Below are 6,620 nucleotides of genomic sequence, written 5' to 3'. Positions count from 1 at the left end.
TATATTTTTTGGAAATTAATTGTTAATTTACTTTTTTAGCGTACTATGATCTCACTTCATTAGAAGTGTGACTTCTGTACACTTTATACAGTACACTCTAAAATAAGTGTATTTTTAGTTGCATATCAGAGTACTTTCATAAAATACAGTAGAATAATAAAATGTAGGCTATACACTGCATGAAAAGAGCTGTATCCAGACAAATACGGATGGGAAATCCCTGCTAAACTTTAGGTTTGCCAGATAAATGAGGCAGAGTGCTTGGAAACGTAATAGTCAGAAGTAAACCCGTGAAACATCCAGAAACCTTGTGTATATGGATGTATACAGGAACTGGTGGAAGTTTCTAGGAATCCTCACAGCTGGTTGTAAGGAGTGCTGGTTGTGAGGTGTGAAGGGTTAATGACAGAGTTGCTGTCTCTGTTTTCAAAGCTGGGTGGGGGGTTCAAGGCAGCACATAACATAAAAACATTATATATCTACAAGTGTGTTTACTAAATACACGTATTATTATGCTAATGTAATTTAATTGATAAAGGTTTTTTTTATTTAAGAAAATCTGAGCATCACTCAAAATAACTGTCAACATGTTTGTCAACTAAACATGTTTTGTAAACGTTATACATTTTATAAAAATATTTAATATTTTTATTATTGATAAAGTATAAAGAACAAATCAGTGTGAAAACGCAGATTATAAAAGTACATAAAGTGCCAGCAGAGGATCCAAAATAATGAAAAAAAAAAACATCCAATGCATCTTGGAAATTGTAGTCAAAATACATCTACAGCAGCATGCTACAGCAGTACCAACGCCAGGGCAAAAGACTCAAATTCCCAGAATGCACCTGCACCCACCCATTCATTCCCACCAATCAGGATCAACGGCATTATTTCAAACCGCTACTGACTCGTTTTCATGCTAAACAGTACGGCTGAGGTAAGTTTGACTTTCATTCCTTTACATCGCGCAGATCTGTTCCATATTTGTTCCTATTTTGTTCTTCACTGTGATTATTTTAGTCTTTATGCGAGAAGTGTTTTAATTTAAAGCACACACAGGAAACATTAAGAGTAAGTTATACACTGTACACAGTAACGTTATGAGCTTGAACATGCGGTTTTTCAGTGAGCAAAGTAACATGCAAAATGCCTGATAAACGAATCAATTCGATGTTTAAAACTTTAAAAATAAAACGGCAAGATTACTTGTGTTGGAGATGTTCAGGTAACTGTAGCAAATGGCTCTTTCTGCTATTTTAAACGATAACCTTAGACGATCTTCTGTTGTTTAAAAGCTCATTGCTGTAACTTAGGTTAGTTCTGATAGATGCTGCTTATTTTGCAAGCCTGTTTTAATAGCTTTATTCTGTTTACTAACCAAGCCAGCTTCACTTTAAGTTTAAGATAAACTAACGTTAGATGTTGTTGTAAAGAAGCTTGGAGTCAAAATATATTTTAAAGTTGTATGATTGTCTTCTTTTTTAATATGATGTCTATCCATGTTTGTGTTTACAGAGGTCATGTACCATGTGGTCGACCTTGCTGACGCTGAAGAGGTTTCTGTGTAAAAATGATGTAAGTTAAGTTTCATCTTTTAATTTAATATTGTTTTAATTCATGCCCATGTCATGCTGGCTACCAGTCAAATATTGCATACAATTAAAAATACTATTAATCACCTATAAACCTTAAATGGCCCAGCACCTTCCTATCTTAGAGAATTAATATCAGAATACAATCCAACACGTACACTGCGGTCGCAAAATTCTGGTCTCTTAATTTTCCCTAGAATATCAAAAGTGTTTAAGCTCTGAAATGATTTGCCAACTGATGTCTGTGAATCAGACACAGTCAATCACTTTAAATCTAAAGGGACACTTCACCCATTTGTATTAAGCTTTGTGTCTTTAGAACCCCAGTCATGTTTTTGATTGGTCATGCATCATTTCCTGAGACAGGAGAAATACAGATTTCAGTGTTGCACTTCCTCCTTTCAATGATGTAAAAATTATAATTTTGCATCATTGAAAGAAGGAAGTCCAATATCTTTGTTGAGGTGGTGAGACTACAAACACCCCTTTTTTAGTCAAATAGGCACCAAATTCGAAATGTATGTTACATTTCCACTACAAATATGAGACACTTTCAATAAAGATTAATGTTTCTACAAGTAAAATGCTCCATTAAAGGATAATTCTGGTATTCAACACTTTGGGTCTTATTTCTGGTTTGTTTTGGATGAATTACAGTGATGGACACTGTAATTTTTGACAATGGATCGTGTCTTGAATTTTTTGACTCGTTTAGAAGCGTCTCTTCACTGCTTCAGAGTGGAAGTCAAGGGTCATGCACAAACATGTCATTAAAACAACACTTAACCTTCATTTTCAAAACTGTCCCTTACGAAAATTAACCATGGTTTTATTGTGGTAAAAGTGTAGTAACCATGTTTTTTTTTGGTGAATTGATTACTATGAGCAAAACCATGGTTTTACTACACTAACTATGGTTTAACTATGATTTTTGAAAACCATGGTTGTCAAAACCATGGTTATTCTGTGGTTACCATGGTTTTACTACAGTAACCATGGTTTTTTGGTCTTAACTGTAGTAAAACCATGGTTAATTTTCGTAAGGGGTGCTACTCACCGAGTGGTTCGTGGTGTTTGTTGATGATTAAAAACAAGTAGTGTGGCGAAATACAGTTTCTGTGGTGTTTTATTTGGCATTTTGTAAAATTCCATTGACTTCTCTTGGAAGACTCATTGCTCGCTGATATATCACTCTGCCGCCGGAAATGGAAAAGGGTCTGTTTACATCTGGTTGTAGTTTTTTCGCTCGGTTTCTCTCAGAAGGCTAGCATGAGCAGAGCAACTGTGCCCTCGAAGTAGGGCACAAATTTTTCCCATATTTGATGGCTCAGTGACCAGTCTTAGGTTTGAAGTTGAGCTCGATTGTGACTGTTTATACGCTAGACACCAAGTTCCGTTCAGCATCCTTGTACGGCAAAGTGGTTGTCGCCATCAAGTGGTCAAGAGTGTGCTAACGCTTCAGACTCAAATATAGAGCGAAAGTATATACGTGGTTGTGAGGTGTCTGAAAAAATAGATCCACTATAGCAAATAACACGGATTAAAATCATACATTGCTCTGATATATTTGTTTTTAATCATCAACGAACACCACAAACCACTCTGTGAGTAGCAGTTTTGAAAATGAACGTTAAGTGTTGTTTTAATGACATGTTTGTGCATGGCCCTTGACTTCCATTCTGAAGCAGTCAAGAGACGCTTCTAAACAAGTTAAAAAGTCAAGACACGACCCATTGTCAAAATTTCAGTGACCATCACTGTAGTTCATCCAAAACAAACCAGAAATGAGACTCAAAGTGTTTAATACCGGAATTATTCTTTAAGACTTTTTTTCTTTAACAAAGCATTCACATAATTTGTCTAGTAAATTATACTTATGTCGCAAAAGTTAGCTTGTACGGAACAAAGCATTCACATAACTCGTCTGGGTAATTTACTAATGCCGCTATAGCTAGCCTGTCTGGAACCGAGCATATATTAAAACACAACACTGTGTGACACTGCATTACATGTGAACGGCCTCTACGCTAATAGGATTTTGTTTCTCTCTCCCTGTCTCGTCCTCAAACCCGAGGACATTGAGAGAAACGGACCAGTTCCGGCTGCCGTGGAGGTCAACACACCACTGATCTACTAGCTGCCCTTCAACGTGATGCCCAGCCGTTGCCTGACCACCGACGGAACCCGTTAAATCTCCTTATCCGTTTATATCCGTTATACATTATGTGTATATTTTTTCCTCCTAGGACTTTTTGTTCCTCCCTGAGGTTTTTCTCCTAGGGTTTTTTTTAACCCCGGGGAGTCAAGCAACATTGGCTTAACTTAGCACCCTCTTGTATACGAGACATTAATAATTTGCTCACTTGTAAAGTTTATTCATAGCCGCTGTATTTTGCTACTTATATTGTCTGTCAATTTTTCTATGTTTCCCCTGCTTCTTTTAATGTAAAGCTGCTTTGAATCAACTACAAATTGTGAAAAGCACTATATAAATAAAATTGAAATGTCTCTTTCCTGTTTTACAGATGCAGTGAGGGAGTGATTCCCCAACATCGAGGTGGCAGAGATCCGGGACCTTCTACGGAGGAAGTGCAACAATGCCAGTTACAAGGCCTCCAGTAGTTCAAATCAGAGCTAGATGTCCATATAGTACAAGTTGTTCGCAATTGTTCTCTTCCCGGCATTTCAAAGAAAGTCGACTGTTTAAGGTTCCCCATTTTGCCAATATCTGTTTTGTGTGTTACTTTTGTGTCATTAATAAAGATCCTTTTTTGAAATGCAGTTTGTAATCTGTTTGTTTGCATTTGAACTGAATTGTTATATAATACACTTGTAGTGTAACAGCAATATTCATGCTTAAGTATAACAAAATGGGGATAAAAGTACAAATTAAATATACTTCAAATATAAAAAATACACTATAATAATATTGCACTGAAAGTACGTGTCTATGATGTTTAGGTTATAATTGAAATTCACTTTAAAAACATTATTATTGTCATAGTGGGACACTTTAAAAGCACTAAAAATAGTTAGGAAGTGCATTTGTAGAGCACTTGAAATATTACAGAGGCATACTAAATTAACATAGTTTATACTAATTATAAGTATGATAGCAGTATGCACAAAATGTACTTAAACACAACTATAATTTGTGCTGCAATGGCTTTTTAAGTGTATTTCCATTAAAATTGCAATACAATGCAATTGTACTGTAAGTGTGCTTAATTACTCATAAATCTTGATTTTCAGGAGTGTATTTTAGTGCACTTGAAGTTTAAAAAAAGTTGTTCCATTTTAGCATACTATTTACACTTGAAGTGTAATCAAATAGGTGTTAAGTTGAAGTTAATACATAATTGAGTACACTTAACTATACTTGGATTTGACGAAAATAGTACAAAATCTAGAAAATATACTTAGTACACTTTTTAAAGTATATTTTTAATAGATTTTTTTTTCACCTGGGATGGTAACTACAAAATAACCATGGTTTTGACAACCATGGTTTTCAAAAACCATAGTTAAACCATGGTTATTGTAGTTACTGCAGTAACTATGTTTTTTTTTTTTTTTTTTTAACTAGTAAAAGCCATGGTTAAATTTTGTAAGGGCTGATTCAGTTTATTAGCTTGTGCGTTAATTAAGGAACGTTTTAAACATTCTGGAACAAGACTGATGAGTGGAATCAGGTGTTTCATATAAGGAGACATTTAAAACTTTTGGGAGGGGGACTTTGAGGACTGAAGTTGGTAATCCAAACCCTTGCTCGTGTGACTGCATTTGTGCGCGCTGAGCGAAGGTGCGCTCTCGCAAGGATGCGCTCTCACAAGGATGCTTTTTCCGCATGCGAATAGTTTTCTGCACGCTTGTATCTCTCCCTCGCGTGTGGTTTTTGTGCGCGCGACTTTTGGGTCTGATTAAACGCCACAGAAAGGTTTTAAGGATTTAAGCAATTTTGAGCATGGTATGGACCGATTCAAGCTGACAGAAGAGCAACTGTGACTGAAATAACCACTCGTTACAACAGAGGTATGCCGCAAAGCATTTGTGAAGCCACAACACGCACAACCTCGAGGTGGATGGGCTACAACAGCAGTAGACCCCACCGGGTACTACTTATCTCCACTACAAATATGAAAAAGAGGCTACAATTTGCACGAGCTCACCAAAATTGTTGAAAAATGTTGCCTGGTCTGATGAGTCTCTGTTGAGACATTCAGATGGTAGAGTCAGAATTTGGCGTAAACAGAATGATAACATGGATTCATCATGCCTTTTTACCACTGTGCAGGCTGGTGGTGTAATGGTGTGGGGGATGTTTTTTTGGCACACTTTAGGCCCCTTAGTGCCTACCTGAGCATCGTTTCTGACCATGTCCATCCCTTTATGACCACCATGTATCCATCCTCTGATGGCTACTTCCAGCAGGATAATGGACCATGTCACAAAGCTTGAATCATTTCAAATTGTTTTCTTGAACATGACCATGAGTTCACTGTACTAAAATGGCCCCCACAGTCACCAGATCTCAACCCAATAGAGCATCTTTGGAATGTGGTGGACGGGAGCCTTGTGCCCTGGATGTGCATCCCACAAATCTCCATCAACTGCAAGATGCTATCCTATCAATATGGGCCAACATTTCTAAAGAATGCTTTCAGCACCTTGTTGAATCAATGCCACATAGTATTAAGGCAGTTCTGGAGGCGAAAGAGGGTCAAACACAGTATTACTATGGTGTTCCTAATAATCCTTTAGGTGATTGTATTAAGTGCATTGTTTGTAGCTCTAGCATGATTTGCCATGCTTTTACCAAAGTAACTATAGATCTACTGTGTTATTTGTAGTTAAAACAATACGCATTGAAGTTACCATGCTTTTTAAGATAAAGCATGTATGTTGCAATGTTGAATTTCTTACACTCTGCGGCTCCAGAGTGCGAGTGAAATTATTATAATAGCATCAGGCAGAGGAAGCAACCGACAAACAGGTTAACCTCAAAAGCATCATTAAATAATTTTC

General features: G+C 36.7%; 1 long non-coding RNA gene across 3 annotated transcripts; it reads left to right on the top strand.

The window, feature by feature from the left end:
- The first annotated feature begins 306 nt into the window (after positions 1 to 306).
- LOC129440712 (uncharacterized) lies at positions 307 to 4,376 on the top strand. 3 transcript variants are annotated; one of them, XR_012365454.1, is made up of 4 exons: positions 307 to 940; positions 1,519 to 1,578; positions 3,670 to 3,781; positions 4,121 to 4,376. It is a non-coding gene; the product is annotated as an uncharacterized lncRNA (long non-coding RNA). The 3 variants fall into 3 exon arrangements; XR_012365455.1 differs by lacking the exon at positions 3,670 to 3,781; XR_008643219.2 differs by lacking the exons at positions 307 to 940; positions 1,519 to 1,578 and having other exon boundaries at positions 2,590 to 3,781.
- The last annotated feature ends 2,244 nt before the right edge of the window (positions 4,377 to 6,620 follow it).

The sequence above is a fragment of the Misgurnus anguillicaudatus genome, chromosome 22 (assembly GCF_027580225.2).
Source record: "Misgurnus anguillicaudatus chromosome 22, ASM2758022v2, whole genome shotgun sequence".
NCBI classification, from domain to species: domain Eukaryota; kingdom Metazoa; phylum Chordata; class Actinopteri; order Cypriniformes; family Cobitidae; genus Misgurnus; species Misgurnus anguillicaudatus.
The sequence above is the reverse complement of the archived record's forward strand: the minus strand, read 5'-3'. Positions and strand labels throughout refer to the sequence as shown.